This window comes from Pseudophryne corroboree, chromosome 9, assembly GCF_028390025.1.
Source record: "Pseudophryne corroboree isolate aPseCor3 chromosome 9, aPseCor3.hap2, whole genome shotgun sequence".
NCBI classification, from domain to species: Eukaryota; Metazoa; Chordata; class Amphibia; order Anura; family Myobatrachidae; genus Pseudophryne; species Pseudophryne corroboree.
Window position 1 is genome coordinate 221866493 of NC_086452.1, and position 17549 is coordinate 221884041.

Below are 17549 nucleotides of genomic sequence, written 5' to 3' on the forward strand. Positions count from 1 at the left end.
TTAATTTCACTGGCTGCAGACTACAGGTGTGGCCTGACCCCTATTGTAAGTTGTGACCATCCCGCAGCGCGTTGGCAGCTACAATATGTGAGGGGGGTAACTGAGAATTTTCAGAGACCTGCCAGTCTCTCTTTGGTGGGTACCTCTTTGTTTCCCCTGCATGTGGCTCATAACTCCTTCTCTGCGGTCCCTGATCCCATTTGCGTGCGCCATACTGTGTGTCATGTTCTGGTCTAGGGGGTCGATATACCTTATGTGGGTCTCTAAATCTGCAGCTCTGTGCAATATGTCCTTCCTTATGGCAGTTATAACATTTTACCACATGCGACTTATCATCAGGGGTCTGGGGCTTAGGCTGAGGTGGCCTTGTTGTAAGGGCCTGTATACTTACTGCCATCAGCTTATCCCCCTGTGACTCCCTGTGTCTAACGATGTTCCGATCATGCCCAACAGCGGACTCTCTTAATGCAGCCACCGAGATACCTCTCCAGTTAGGTTGAGTGGTCTGTACCCTTGTTCTCAACACTTCCTTTAAACCATCCATTAATACGGACACAGCTACCTCCCTATGATGCATATTTTCCTCAATGTCCACAACCCCAGTGTATCTAGCCATTTCCTGCAGTGCTCGGTGGAAATAGTCAGAAGCAGTTTCACCTTCTTTTTGTCTAATGGAGAAAATTTTGTTCCACTTGACAACAGTTGGGAAATATACTCCTAACTGTAGATTGATCTGTTTAACATTCTCCTGATTGTATTCATCAGTGAGAGGTACCTCTTCATCTAATTTACAATCAGTAATGAATTTCACAGGGTCAATACTAGAGGGCAAACATGCCCGCAGCACTGTCCGACAATCTTTGTTATTGGGTTCGGCGGCGTTACCTAGTTCTTTAATAAACCTTTGACATGCGGCTAGATCTTTCCTGGAATCGGGAAATTCAGACATAATTGTCCTTAATTCTGTCCGAGACCAGGGACAATACATTGCAATGTTCCTGATGGGAGTGACTCCCTGTGCGTCAGTCTTTCCATTGGGGACTGCGATCACCCTGACAGGATTAAGTTCAATTACATCACTCTGGGTTGATTCTACAATGTGAGGTGTGATTGTTTCTGCATAATGTACAGTTCCGTACTTACCTGTGGACACGACCTCACCTGTCCCTCCACTAGGGGCCTTTGCTACTGCTCTTACTGGTTGGGCCATGCCCACTGTAGTATCTTGTATGGTGGCTGCTAGAGAGAGTGCCGATATTGTGGTGGGCTCTTCTTCATGGTCGCAGTCCTGAGGGAAGTTTAAGACAGGATACAACTTGCACGGGTTAGCATTAGCATCAATACACTTATCTACTTTACTCTTATTACCATTAATACATTTATTAAGTGCACTTTTATCGTATAGCAGTATGCCATTCTCTGTAGCCATTTTCTCTCCTGTTATGTATGGTGGTGGTGGTGCTGTTGCTATCAGTTTCCTGCTAGGGTTGGAACTAGCTGCTTGAGCTAATCCCTGTTGTATCTCACCCTCCTGTTGCCATAACTGTAAATAATCATAATGTCTAATCCTTTGTTTCTTGGATTTTATCAGACATATCCTTCTCCTTAGATTTTGCAACACCTCAGGATTAAAACTGCCTACCCTAGGGAACGGTTCCCTATCATCCACAGTCATACGTTCCCACTCATTGCATAAGACCTCTGCATGTGATCCATATTTCTCACACATTATGTACCTCGCCGACCCTTTGGGCCGCTGAATATCAACCTGAACCCTGGTTGATCGTCCCTTACTTGAACAACTGGCCCCCATTCTTTGCAGGTATTGCCTTCTCAGCGAATTCCTACAAAAACCAATTTACTCAATATAAGGCAACGGTGAGAATTCTCCGAGTGCTCTCACCCACCCACGCCCCTGCTGGCCAATACACCGAACACTGTGCCCAGTGCCGGTTGTACCCAACCTCGGGCTCCTGTGTAACCGTTATTTACTGAGAGCGTGTGGGAGTATGCTACCCCTCCCAGTAAATATCAGTTGTTGTAGATTTCCTGAGTGACCAGCGAAATTCCCTTAAAATAAAAAACTGTTACACAAATCACGTTAAGTGTACAATTAGCGTCTATGATCCCGTAATTTGAGTGGGTATCAAGGTGAACTAACTAATGCACACAGTAACATGTGGTACAGTCGCACTGCGTATAAGTAACTATTACTTATCCGCCGAACGACCAGCGGAATCGCTTGTTTAGGCTGCGAAACCTCAGCCGGAGCGTGTTCTCAAAATGGGCCTATATGGGTATCTCGCCAACCCCCCGGGGCTGCAATATCTCTCTGCTGACCTCTCAGGCCACAGTATTCAGAGCTTCACCGACCTGCTGGTCTGTGGCAAACTTGCTACCTTGCTTCTTTGTACTCTTATCCAATGTTAACGTGAGCAAGCCAATCTCACGCCACCAAGTGTTCACTTCACTGGTGTCCTCCCCTTGGGATCCCGGATCCCGAATTCCCTTGGGTCCAAAACCTTTATTGTTTGCACACTCACTCTTGCTCACTCATATACACTTTGATTTTTCTGTACAGAAAATTACTTTCATTCAGGTGAAACAGGCTAATCCCAGAGGTGATGCAATAAGAGAAGGATCTTTTAAACTAAAATTTTGGAAACTGAACAAATTTGTGCTATTATCGCGTGGCTACCGTATCGCCTAAACTAAAACAATGCTAACGTGTGATTTGTATTTAGTGGGCGTATCTGTACGCACGTTGCGTAAACACGCCACGTGTGTAGGCCTTTGCGTTGCGTACGCAGTCCCGTACGCTGTCCGTGACACGTGTACAAAGGCCGGATACGCCCGTAGTAACACAAATAACACGTTTCTATAAATGTAAACGATATTTAACTATAATCGCTTACTAACACCACACAGTATCTCCTGTATAAACCTTTATAACTGGGTCAGGCTGCGTGTGTGTTTTACAATTACTCCTTTAAATATTACTCTTTACTTTTAACTAAAATAGCAACAAATTTTCTCAGCACGTGATCAATGCTAATGGCAAACAAGAGGGTAGATATGCGAAAATACACAAATGAAGTACAGGTGTGTGCGTGTGTTACGTGTGTTGCGTGCGCAGTTGGCACCAAACAGAAATTTCACAGATTTAAAACCAAACAATAGCTTTTACGTTCTTACCTTCCGGATCCCACCAGCATCCCTTCAAACCAAGCGGAGCAGACGCTTATCTAATCAGCACTGATGTATCCCCGACCACAAAATGGCTAACAGGGGATACTACCTTCCCGCCCTTTGCTGATAGATAAAAGTCTGCCTTGTCCTGCTAGGCTGCGGATATGAGGAGAACCGGACGAGCCCTCAATTGATAATGTCAATTATTATCTTTAAACATAAAGCTATACACTATTACCGTGGAGCCGCTATGGCCGCTAGACCACGTGCACGTGCTACGCACTTTGTACGCTATTTGCGTACAGAGTCCCGCACGTGGTACGCACTTGGCGTACACACGCTGCGCTGGGTGTACGGAATACACACAGCGGGCGCACACACAGTAGATAACCTTTAAACCTTGTTAATAAAACACAGTAAGAATATACTTATACTCTAAACCTTAGTAGTCAAATACTGTAATGATGTAACGCTTAAAAACCTTAACAATGTGTATGCTGTTTGAGCGATTGAGACGCTAAGAGAGCCCTTTGCAGGAAAGTGAAAACACAACACCGGGTTTGGTTATAACCGCAGCAGCTCTAACACTGCCGTGGATTATTCAGAGTAAAAGGGGAAAAACAGTACAAATCATAAACTACAAACTAACATAGGAATCTAACATAATAACAGAGAATTACATGAACAATGGCGAACAATGGCTACAGAGAATATACATACATGGGGAATCTTTCGCATGCGCGACCTGGAATCCAGTCCTCAGCTATCAGGTAGAAAGCCTTCAGAGACATGAGGCTGGCTAGGCAACAGTGGTCTTTATATACACAACATACATTCACAATACAATGGTACCTGTATCTCATTGTTCATTGGACACAGGGATGTGTCTCTACATTACAGCAAAGGTCATAGGTGGATTTGAACAGGTGGGCTGTGTCTTTCCCCAACTGCTCTGGTGGGAGGTATCCTCAGGATTCCCGCCGCATGTGTAATTTACAGCAAATACAGTTAATGTTCATAATCTACTTCTGTACATAACTATACGCAGGAGCGAGCGATCCTTTCCTAACTAACACCAGAATGTTACTCTTAAAATACCCTACAGCTGGATACTAGACACCACCTTTCAACCTTTATCTGACCCTTCCTATCATGCAAAGAGGAATCTCTCTGTCCAGGAACAGTTTAAACTAATCATACTCGCTGACATGGTCTAAGGGAATATTAACTACAAAATGCACTATTTGGGTTAAATATGCTACGATAGAGTCGCACGCTACACGCTCACAAACTCCGCCGTAAATACACATCTAATGCGCACGATCGCCGGAGCGATCCTACGCAACTTGCGGGTATGTGCACGCACGGGGGAACAAGTGCACGAGCAGCGTGCATGTGCTTGAGGGGTTAGTACAAGGGGCATGCATCATGATATTTTTCGACTTTGACACTTACCAGCTTGGCGGCGCCTGTCCCGCCTTCTTTGCCGTCTTGCTCCCAGCCCTGTACAAATATATATACAGTATAATGGCAGCATACTGTACAGCCAATGAAGTTCAAAATTGACAGCATCTTTATGACATCACAATCAATGGAATTATTCAGGCGGGCATAGTGTACTGTACTGTCTTCAAAACTTAAGGGGCACATTTCTAAATGTGACATACAGTACACTTACAGTCTCGCTACAGTACAGTAGGTCCAGGGTATTAGACAGAACACTACCTTTATAGACATTGTAACACACATTAGCATTGCCCTTATAAACATTATGACACACATCAGCATGCAGCCCTCCCACCCTTAACCATCTCAGTACTGTTCATTACAGTATTAATTGATTTCATGACAGATGATGCAGCACTCACCTGAATTCATCTTATTCACGTCATGTCACAGTAGTGCAGTTTATTCACATCACAGTACTGTCCTTGATTCACGTTGTGTCACACAGTAGAGCACCTTATTCACGTTACTGTACTGTACGTCACAGTAGAGCAGTAGTATATCCACATTACGTCACAAAGTAGAGATCTGCCACAGTCATGAACCTTATAACACATTATGCAAGAGTAATGCACGTCAGAACACATTAGGCCACTGTAACATCCCTTTGAATAATTTCTGCCACAGTAACGTCCCTTAGAACACTGTACTATCTGAAACAGAAATCTCCCTTATAACCAAAAAAAAAATTGACTGGAACTTTGGGAATAAAACCCGGGACTCTCAGCGTGGGAGGCAGGAGACTGCAATTACAGCTGCACGTTACACTGAATGATAATGTATGATACACTGCACAATACACTGCACAATACGCTGCAGGTACACTGCACGATGCACTGCACAACACTGCATATGCACTGCACTATGTGATACAGTACACTGCACAATACGACAAACTGCACATTACACTGCACAATACGCTGCAGGTACACTGCACGACACTGCATACTGTATGCACTGCACTGCGTAATACAACAAACTGCACATTACACTGCACATTTCCCTGAAAAATATGATACAATGTACACTGCACAAACACTGCAATTACCACATGTGTATACAGTACACTGCACGATGTGATTCACTATGCATTACACTCACTGCACAATACCATATACTAAATGTACACTGCATGACACGCTGCAATTACGCAGCACGATACACTGTGATACACTGCATATACTGTACACTGCATGATACACTGCACAATCGTAGACCACGTGGATTGTAAAGAACTATATATACACACAAGTTAAAAAAATAATAATAGTTTTTGTAAAACTCATGTCAATCTTTTTCCATGTCAACTTAACGGCCATGTCAACCTACAGTATAACTGTTGTCAACCAATTTCAAAAGCCACACCATCTAGGTCGACACCAATTAGTTGACGCCAGATATAGGTCGACATGGTGTCGACCTAGATGGTGTCACTTTTGACATGGATAGTAAATGTAAGAAAAATTGAAAAAGTGTAAAAAAAACAAATTGACCTTTTGACCCTGGTTAATGTTTGGGCCTTGTTTAACCATTTGTTTACCACAAATACAGTGCTGTATAGACCGGATACCTGCTGCTACAGCAGCCACCTGCTATAATGTACTGTACCTGTAACTACAATAACTTAAAGTACAGTAATCTACAGTAATGTACTGTACTTACAATCCCTTATGGCCTGCAGGCGCCTTGGAGTCCGGCGGACGAGGTCACTCCACCTCCTCTGCAAGGACCTGACGGATCTCCTCCAGTTATATCTCTGGAGGATATCCCTGCTGGCCCTCCTGTAGGCCCTCACCTTCTCCTCGTTGCTGGCGAGACTTCTGTCCCGCCAGCGCATGAGGAGACGCAGCTCACCGAGAGCATAAGGACGGTCTCTTGCAGCAGCCATGACACCGTCCTTATGCGCAATGTGCGTCTCAGACGTCATGCGTCTCAGATGTCGTGCGTTCCAGGCATTCAGCGTTGTTACTGTGTGACAGTTTCCCTTAGTTTTTGTTTGACCACGGTATTTTCCACTGTCTCGCCCTACGCCCTTCACTCCTGGGAGCCTGCACATGTCCTGTGCAATACACAAACGCCGAAGATCTACAATGCCGCTGTGTAGTTGCATTTAGAGTAAAGAATCGCTCCTGCAGATGTACTCTGATTTATATGTAACTTGTGTGCACCCTTCCACTGACTGTCTTACAATGAAAATAAAGTAATACAGTATATTATTACAATAAATAAAAAAAAAGAAGGCACATCAGGTCTCGAACCCTGGACCCCCAGCGTGGGAGGTGGGAGCCTTCATCGCTAGCCCATGACGCCTCATGAGATTCCCAAATTCGTGTGTGAAAGTACAGCAAACAGCGCCCGGCCCCCTCCCCATTGGTGTTGGTTTATGCCTTAGGGGACTCGGACGCTCGCATTTGTAAAGTACGGTATTTTCCACCGCCTCCTGCTAGCCCACCATTCCCATTATGCCTTAGGGAACTCAGACGCTCATTTACTGTACATGTATTTTAAAAGCACAGTGTTTATACATTGTACTGTACATTCTTCCTTTTACACAATTCGTTGCGTCTCCATACGTCACCATCTTTTTCCACCGCCTCCCGTTACGCCTACAGTATTAACATTACAGTCGTCACTGACCAATTGCCAGAGCTGTAGAACAATCCGCCGCTATACTGTACTATCGAAAGTACTGGATTAGTGAAGCATTAGCCACCCAGTGGTGGAGATGTGTAATGCATGCTGAGTATCTAGGATCGCCTCAACGCGCCTGCCTGTGATTAAACTCAGCTATCGCCTTAGCGTGACTAAACGTCTGTCTTGGCGGAGAATCGGTCAAGATAAAGGTGGCTACATCTGTATACATCAATTTATTAAAACAGAAACCACCAAAATTGCACAGGTTTTGTAAAGCACAGTAAGAACCAAAAAAAAAAAAAAAGGGACACTTTTAAAAATAAGATATTAAAGAGACATAAAGAATGCTTTTCTCTGCAGGTGAGGTATAGTCAGAGAATTCCCATCATGCAGACTTCATCAAGGGGTAATGCAAGAGTAGGACTTGACCTTTATTTATACCTAGCTAAATTGGGAAAGTGATTAATAACATCACTTCCTGCTTGTAAAACATGTGTTTGTTTGTTTTTTAAATCTTTATAAAAACATGATGGAACATTCTTAAATGGGTAGCAGAGGCAGCTGGCCTATGAAGCGCATTAATTATGTACTGAAAATCTATAAAAATCATCTATAAAGTCAGTTTTATACATGGTTATCCGGACTTCCTGTACTGGGCGTGGAGGTCATCACTTCCGCCCCATTTCCGGTGTCCAGCACTTAATAGTGCGCATGTGCAGGCATAAAAGGCTGGCTTCCGGGTTCGGGAGCCTGTGGAACGCATATGGAATGCAACCCTATTTTCAGTTGCGTAATTTCCCATTCCATGCGTTTGTAGTTGAAGCGATGGACATTTTGGAGACAATCTCAATTTTCAGACAGTTCTTAAAGAAAGCGGAGGTGCCAGGTGGCTATATTTGGAGATGCTTCAGCACTGAATTTAGCTTCTTGGTATGCCGGCTCGTGATAACAGATATACATGAAAAAGAAAAGTGTAGTTTAATGTACATAAAGGCACATTTTTATCAGGCCAATTTACTTAAAGTGGGTTAGCTTAATAAAGTGCGATCTTATAGGTGTCCATGTGGGCCAACTAGTAAAAAACATTGATTATTTAAAGGTCATTATATGTTTAGGAAAATGAAAATGTTCCCATGAAAATGTATATAGAGGAGTGAGAAGTATGGGGGGAGCTCCATCATGTGTGTTACAGCACCAGGTCTTCCTGGGTAGTCTCCCATCCTGGTACTGGCCCAACCCAGCCCAACACTGCTTAGCTTCCAAGATCGGACGAGGTTGGGCATGTCCAGTGTGGTGTGACTGTAGCTATCGATTGGAGGAGTAGAAGGGTAGGCAAGTTGAGCCTCAATTTCTAACTGGCTCAATTTACCCTACAGCCACTATCTTGGAAAAAAATGCCTAATTTAATAATTTAGGCTAATCTGAATGAGTCACATGGTTCTATACATTGGCAAATCACCAACATGTACAGTATGATATATGTTTTTAGACCTGAATCAATTTGCTATGACATATCAGTCATTATACCTGACATGTAGAAAATTTACTTTGACAAGCAAAAATCTGTTTCTTATGAAAAAACAAAACAAAAAAACAGACAGTACCACTTTACCGTGTTCTTCTCTCCATCACTGCCAGATGGAAATGATGGGTACTTCCTGAATTTATGGTCACAGGAAAACATATGTGTACAGTTGCCTAGATACAGGGCATGGTTCAAATAACCCCACTCACCCCTACAGTAGAAGCTGAAATGTCTTCAAAAGTTCTGAATAATACAGGCCTGGGAGATCAGGTGGATTGTTATAGAGATCAAAACAGGCATATAGTATAAACAAATGCCACATATGCAGGGAATAGATAAGGGGATTCCAAATAAGATGACAGGAACAGTAATTTTTAGGAAATAATAACATTCTTAACCAGATATTATTATTCCTGCACATGTTCTCGCTAAGATTAGGAATTGGGTAAGACTAGGAATTGAGAACAGACTCCATATTAGAATATTTTTTATTTACGTTAGTAATAGAGGAGAAAGAGACATTCAATATGGTAATCCTAGGATATATACATACAAATAATATTTTAGGCCCAGGTGCAAAAATATTATTTAGGCCCCCCTCCTCCACCCCAACTGAAGTTTACAATATGCCACATCGCAGTGGGTGATGGGGAGATGCAGAGGGTGACAGCGTAAGGCAGGGGGAGGCAGAGGTTGAAATAGAGAAGCCAAGGATGACATCAGAAGGCAAGGGTATGCAGAGGGTGACAGTAGAAGGCAAGGGGAGGCAGTGGGTGATGGGGTGGCTGTGGGTGACGGAGAGTCAGTGGGTGACAGGGAGAGGCAGTGGGTGACGGGTACAAGCTCAATGTTCTGCATGGTGCAGAGAACAGTGGGGCATGTACCTTGCTAAGGGCAGGAACATAGTGGCCTTTGCTCTGTCTTGTGCTTTCCTCAGTTTGGCACTCAGTCAGGTAGACTCTGGCAGTGCCAGTTACACTGGTTATGGCTACCTTAAATTCACAGACGGCAGTGAATCAGAAAAAATGTACAGCTGTCTGTTAATTAGAGACAGTATGTGGCTGTGAGCATCAGCGCTGGTAGGTGGCAAGACTCCTTAATCAGTCCAGTACACACAAGGTCAGCCCTGCCTCCATAACGTATGAGGCAGGTCCCTCAGACAGTGGGGCCCACACTGCTCTCTGCAGTGGGCCATTAATTCGACATTGCTCTAAATGGTCTGCAGGGGGGCCAGGGGATAACTCATTGCTAGACTGGGCAGCAATGGGCCCCTTAGTCCTCAGGGCCCCCGGTGCAATGCACCTGCTGCACCAATGGTTCTGCCACTGACCTTCCCTTATACCTGGTAATAGCAGCTGGAGTTTACAGCATCAGTCTTGAGCATTTACTGTATGCCTCTTGTAAGTAACATGATATCTGGAGTTAGGGCCTGATTAATTTTGGAAAGTAAAGCAAAAAAAGTGATTTTGTGTCTGGAACAAACCATGTTACCATTTATATTTTTTCTGCTCATAGTAAATACTGGGTGCATTAATTTGCATGTAGCCCACAAATGTTAGACCATTTTATTTTTACACTGCAATCTAACTTTCTCTGCACTGAGCCTATACTACGAATAATGCAGGGTCATAATTATGGATTTCTTTCATAGTCATACCCTCATAAAAATTTTAGGTTATCCCCTGATTTACAAGTCAAATAATGTGTCTGAAGACTTCATGCTGACAGGTTATGTTACATGCTATTCTTGGTTAAGTGCTTTTATCAAATTTTAAATAACCAGCAGTTAGAACAAATAACGGATATGTTCTTGCACACACTAGAAGTTGCAAGTGCATACAGTGTAAAATATGGTTCGCCTACCATGCATAAAGAATAATAATTCAACAGAAAACACTGTTACTGCTTGCACTAATTACAAGTCCATAGAGTTTATCCAAACCAATAGTTTGTATTTTCCATGTAGGAACCAGTATAGAAATTTCTTGGTCTGTATTATGGTAATTTTCTCCTCCAACAGGCATATCGTTAAATGATTATTCCATACATGTGATAAGGAAAAAGCAATGGTGTAGTATGTCCAGAAGAGGGATAATTAATACTAGAGATGTGCGGCGGGCACTTTTCATGTTTTGTGTTTTGGTTTTGGTTCTAATTCCACTTTCGTGTTTTGGTTTTGGCTTGGTTTTGCCAAAACCATCCTTTCGTGTTTTGGTTTTGGTTTTGGATTTGGGTGATTTTTTTTTGGGGGGGAAACAGCTAAAATCACAGAATTTGGGGGTAATTTTGCTCCTACGGTATTATTAACCTCAATAACAATCATTTCCACTCATTTCCAGTCTATTCTGAACATCTCACACCTCACAATATTGTTTTTAGGCCAAAAGGTTGCACCGAGGTTGCTGGATGACTAAGCTAAGTGACACAAGTGTGCGACACAAACACCTGACCCATCTAGGAGTGGCACTGCAGTGTCAGACAGGAGGGCAGATATAAAAAAAGGCCCCAAACAGCACATCATGCAAAGAAGAACAAGAATTGCAATAAGGTAGTTGTATGACTAAGCCAAGCGACACAAACAATTGGCCCATCTAGGCATGGCACTGCAGTGGCAGACAGGAGGGCAGATATAAAAAAAAGGCCCCAAACAGCACATGATGCAAAGAAGAAGAAAAGGTGCACCGAGGTTGCTGTAGGCCTAAGCTAAGCGACACAACCACCTGGCCCATCTAGTAGTGTCACGCAGTGGCTGAATGTGGGCCGCAATTGTTCGGTCCACTGACAGCATCTCCAGCACGCTCCAGTCACTTTAAAAAAAATCTGCAATTGGTGGACTTATACGGCAGTACCCCAGGACTAATACAGCAGTACCCCTAGACTCATACGGCAGTGTCACACAGGATGGCACTTTTAAAAAAATAGGCCCCAAACAGCACCTCATGCTAAGATGTCGATGAGGTGCAATGAGGTAGCTGTATGACTAAGCCAAGCGACAAACAATTCCAACTGGAATTATACGTCCAAATCACTGAAATTAATTGGCAAGGTCACTGTAATTAATAATTATAAATCACTGAAATTAATTGGCAAAATCACTGTTATTATTCGTCCAAATCACTGGAATTAAATGGCAAAATCTCGCTATCGCCTGCCTAGTGAAGTGGAATCTCGATGGGATTTTTACCGGGGACACAATACCTCCATCAATTGTCTAAATCCCACTGCACTAATGGCGGATACCGGACGCACGTCTAACACCAATATAAGTGTCAAGGCCTCAGTTATGAGGTCTTCCATCGTCATGTGAAGCTGAACCACTAGTCATGAACATAGGCCAGGGCCTCAGCCGTTCCTTGCCACTCCATGTCGTAAATGGCATATTGGCAAGTTTACGTTTCTCCTCAGACGATTTAAATTTCTTTTTACTGAACTTTGGCTTTTTGGATTTTACATGCCCTCTACTATCACATTGGGCATCAACCTTGGCAGACGACGTTGATGGCATTTCATTGTCTATGTCATGGCTAGTGGCAGCAGCTTCAGCACTAGGAGGAAGTGGTTCTTGATCTTTCCCTATTTTCTCCTCAAAATTTTTGTTCTCCATTATTTTTTGGGAGTTATATGAGACAATGGGCCTAATTCTGAGTTGATCACAGCAGCAATTTTGCTAGCAGTTGGGCAAAACCATGTGCACTGCAGGGGGGGGGGGGGGGGGGCAGATATTACATGTGCAGAGAGAATTAGATTTGGGTGGGGTGTATTCAAACTGAAATCTAAATTGCAGTGTAAAAATAAAGCAGCCAGTATTTACCCTGCACAGAAACAAAATAACCCACCCAAATCTAACTCTCTCTGCAAATGTTATATCTGCCCCCCCCCCCCCCCTGCAGTGCATATGGTTTTGCCCAACTGCTAACAAACTTGCTGCTGTGATCAACTCAGAATTACCCCCAATATGCTGCACAGGAATGACTGGAATTACTAATGAGACAGGACACTACCACTGGTCTGATGCAGCACAACAGGCTGTTGTTATAATTATTATACTGCAGCAGTGGACATATAGCAGCAGCGTGTATCGTCACTGGAATTACTGATGAGACAGGACACTACCACTGGTCTGATGCAGCACAACAGGTTGTTGTTATAATTGTTATACTGCAGCAGTGGACATATAGCAGCAGCATATATCGTCACTGGAATTACTGATGAGACAGGACACTACCACTGGTCTGCACAATACAGCACCACTTTATACAGCTACACTGGATATATGGCAGCAGAGAACACCAACGCTGACTGGCTGGACTGATGCAGCACAATACACTGGACTGGTCTGCACAACACAGCACCACTTTATACAGCTACACTGGATATATGGCAGCAGAGAACACCAACACTGTGGCTGGCTGGACTGATGCAGCACAATACACTGACTACACTGGACTGGTCTGCACAACACAGCACCACTTATACAGCTACACTGGATATATGGCAGCAGAGAACAACAACACTGTGACTGGCTGGACTGATGCAGCACAATACACTGAGTGACTACACTGGACTGGACTGAGCAGCACAACACTTGCCACCCCACTTTCCTGCCCCAACACACAGACACTGAACACTGAGGACACGTCCTCTCTATACACTCTCCGAGACTGGAGTGAAAATGGCCGAGACGCGCGGCTCCTTATATGGAATCCAAATCCCGCGAGGATCCGACAGCGGGATGATGACGTTTTGCCGCGTTTGGGTTTCCGAGTCAGACTGGAAAACCTGAGCCTGACTCGGATCCGGGCTCGGAAGGCAAAGTTCGGTAGGGTTCGGTTCTCTGAGAACCGAACGCGCTCATGTCTAATTTAATACACCTGATGTACATAATGGTTTCAAGAAAGATTCCCTACTGGTGAATACGCCCTCCACCTGATAGTGTAGAATATGTAAAAGCATACCAAACTCACACAATAGTGCAGAGTATTCCGGCTATAAAGGTATCTTTAAATCTTGCGTCTATTTGCCAAAACTGTGTTGTAGGTGACATCAAATCGTACAGACGAACTGTAGGGTGTATCCAACTTACACCATTAAACGTAAGCTGAATCTCATAAAGATTTATTTTCAGGTCATCCCCCTTTCAGGTCATCGCCTTACCCCAAATGACTATAAAGGGTATGCCACAGGACAGTCATTATCATATCTGTTTCATGAACAAAAATCACGTGTTTGTGTAAATAATACATGAGCATTTGACTGCCTATCCCACAGGGTGCATAATATTATGCTGTGTCCTTTGTTGGATGGCCACTCCGATACAGTTGATGACAATATCTACAAAAGGCATGGTCACTCCCCTTTAGCAGGCCCCTGCCATTGCAATCCCCTAGTGGGCGCTTCATACCCCAGTCCGACAATTACTGGAAATAACACTGTTACCAGTAGTGTCTACACTGTGTGAAGTAAGAAGTTCCTGATATGCTGTATGTAGAGATAAGCGGGTTCGTTTCCCCGAGAACCAAACCCCCTGAACTTCACGCTCTGAGTCCGGATCTGAGTCCGACTCAGGTTTTCTTGCCAGACTCGGAAACCAGAACGAGGCAAAACGTCATCATCCCACTGGTGTATTTTCGTGGGTTTTGGATTTCGTATAAGGAGCCGCGCGTCGCAGCCATTTTCACTTGTCCTGGAGAGTGTAGCGAGAGGACATGTCTCCTCAGTGTCTGTGCGGGAAAGTGGTGTGGCACGTGGGGTGGAGACCTGCTCTTTGTATCATTCCAGTGGTGCTGTCTTGTGCTGCATCAGTCCAGTGGTGGTGTCTTGTGCTGCATCAGTCCAGTCACAGTGGTAGTGTCCTATGCTGCCGTAAGTCCAGTGCTGCTGTATACGTCCAGTCCAGTGGTGCTGTCTTGTGCTGCATCAGTCCAGTGTTGATGTCTTGTGTGGCATCAGTCCAGTCAATCCACTGGTGGTGTCCTGTGCTGCCATGAGTCCCGTGGTGGTGTCCTGTGCTGCCATAAGTCCAGTGCTGCTGTATAAGTCCAGTCCAGTAGTGCTGTCTTGTGCTGCATCAGTCCAGTGGTGGTGTCCTGTGCTGCCATAAATCCAGTGGTGCTGCTGTATAATTCCAGTCCAGTGCTGCTGCCATATAAGTCGAGTCCAGTGGTTTTGCCGTATAAGTCCAGTCCAGTGGTGCTGCTGTATAAGTCCAGTCCAGTAGTGCTACCGTATATGTCCAGGGGTACTGCCGTATAAGTCCAGCGGTACTGCCGTATAAGTCCAGTGGTGCTGTCCTGTGCTGTATATTATTTACTCCAAATAAAGGAGTAATTAATATTTAATCCAAATAATTTTTACATGGTTTGCCCTGTGTGGTGTAGGGGTACGCTCTCCTGTGCCGCATATTATTATAATAACTCCAAATAAAAGGGTTATTATTATCCAAATCATTTTTACAGGGTTTGACCTGTGTGGTGTAGGGGTACACTCTCCTGTGCCACATATTGTTATATAACTCCAGAAAAACAATGGAGAACAAAAATTTGATCAAGGATCACTTCCTCCTAGTGCTGAAGATGCTGTCACTAGCCATGACATAGACAATGAAGTGCCATCAACGTCGTATGCCAAGGGCGATGCCCAATGTCATAGTAAAGGGTATGTAAAATCTAGAAAGCAAAAGTTCAATAGAATGACCCCAAAAAATGTTTTCAATCATTTGAGAAAAAAAATAAACATGCTAATATGCCATTTACGACACATAGTGGCAAGGTTCATGACTAGTGGTTAAGCTTCACAAGACAATTGAAGCCCTCATCCTCCCGCTAGAAAAATTAAAAGAGTTAAGCTCGCAAAAGCACAGGAAAGAACTGTGCATTCTAAGATGGTATCACAAATCCCCAAGGAGAGTCCAACTGTGAGAGTCCTTCCAAACACTGGACGGGAAGAGGTGGCTCCTTCCACCATTTGCACTCCCTCTGCAAGTGCTGGAAGGAGAACTCACAGTCCAGTTTCTGATATTCAAATTGAAGATGTCACTGTTGAGGTACACCAGGATGAGGCTATGGGTGTTGCTGGCACTGAGGAGGAAGTTGATGAGGAGGATTCTGATGGTGATGTGGTTTGTTTAAATCAGGCTTCGGGGGAGACAGTTGTTGTCCCATTGTCATGCCTGGGCAAAATAACAAAAAAAAATCACCTCTTCGGTGTGGAATTATTTCTCCACAAATCCGGACAACAAGTTGCGTGTTGCCTTTGTCAAGCTGCGTGTTGCCTTTGTCAAGCTGCGTGTTGCCTTTGTCAATCTGTAATAAGTAGGGGTAAGGACGTTAACCACCTAGGAACATCCTCCCTTATACGTCACCTGCAGCGCATTCATCAGAAGTCATTGTCAAGTGACAATTAAATTAAAGTGAAGTACATTGTCAAGTATGTGCTGTTTGGGGCCTAGTTTTTAAAACTGCCATCCTGTCTGCCACTGCAGTGCCACTCCTAGATGGGCCAGGTGTTTGTGCCGCACACTTGTGTCGCTTAGCTTAGTCATCCAGCGACTTCGGTGCAAACTTTTGACCTGAAAACAATATTGTGAGGTGTTCAGATTAGACTGGACATAAGTGGAAATGAATGTTATTGAGGTTAATAATACCATAGGATCAAAATTCCATCCAAATTCTGTGATTTTAGCTTTTTTTATGTTTTTTTAAAAAATCATCTAGATCCAAAACTAAAACCCGAAAAGGTGGTTTTGTCAAAACCAATCCAGATCCAAAACATGAGCGGGGATCCAGATCCAAAACCAAAACACAAAACATGAAAAGTTTCCACTGCACATCTCTAGATGTATGTGTATCACTATTCCAGGCAGAGTAGTTAAAACTTAGGGGAGTATCCACTTAGCCGCGTTTAATTACCATGGCTAATTGTCCCGCCAGGGGCTATACAATTAGCCCCTGATAAGCCACGACTCATGCCGGCTTATCAGGGATTTTGTTTCACCTGTCTCAGGCAGGCAAAACCAAATCCCCAGAAACTGCCCCGTTTTCACCCAATAATGGGTCTGTTTCTACCAAAAAACACACAGGTTTCACTGAACCTGTGTGTTTGTGGGAGATAATGTATTTTTTTTTAAAGGCAACCAAACTGGATAGCCTGTAAAAAATATGGGTGAAACATTGTGAAAAACTGACAGTTGTAACGCCCGATGTATCTTCACCTATAATTGGATACCCCCCTTAATGCCTTTCTGAAAGGTGGCCTATGGTCTGCATATATATTAGACAGAGTAGGCCTCGTAGCTGCTGCCAGAAGGTTTGCAAACACTATAATTTTGTCATGTCAAATGCTCATTATCTATAATATAGAAACATAGAATTTGTCAACAGATAAGAACCACTAGTCTGCCCCTTTTTTAACTATATTGTTACCTCAAATCCTATTTAAACCTTATTTCTTTGTGAGGATATCCTTATGTCTATCCCATGCATGTTTTAATTCCTCTACTGTCTTAGCCTCTACCACCTCTTCTGGGAGGCTATTCCACTTGTCCACCACTACCCTTTCAATGAAGTCATTTTTCCTCAAGTTTCCCCTGAACCTACCTCTACTTTCAGTGCATGTTCTCGTGTTCTAATACTTCTTTTCCTTTGAAAAATGGTTCCCTTCTGTACCTTGTTAAAACCCTTAATATATTTAAAAGTTT

General features: G+C 43.7%; 1 pseudogene; it reads right to left on the bottom strand.

Moving 5' to 3' along the window:
* Positions 1-8512: 8512 nt before the first annotated feature.
* Positions 8513-8636, bottom strand: LOC134964803 (5S ribosomal RNA; annotated as a pseudogene).
* Between the last annotated feature and the right edge of the window lie 8913 nt (positions 8637-17549).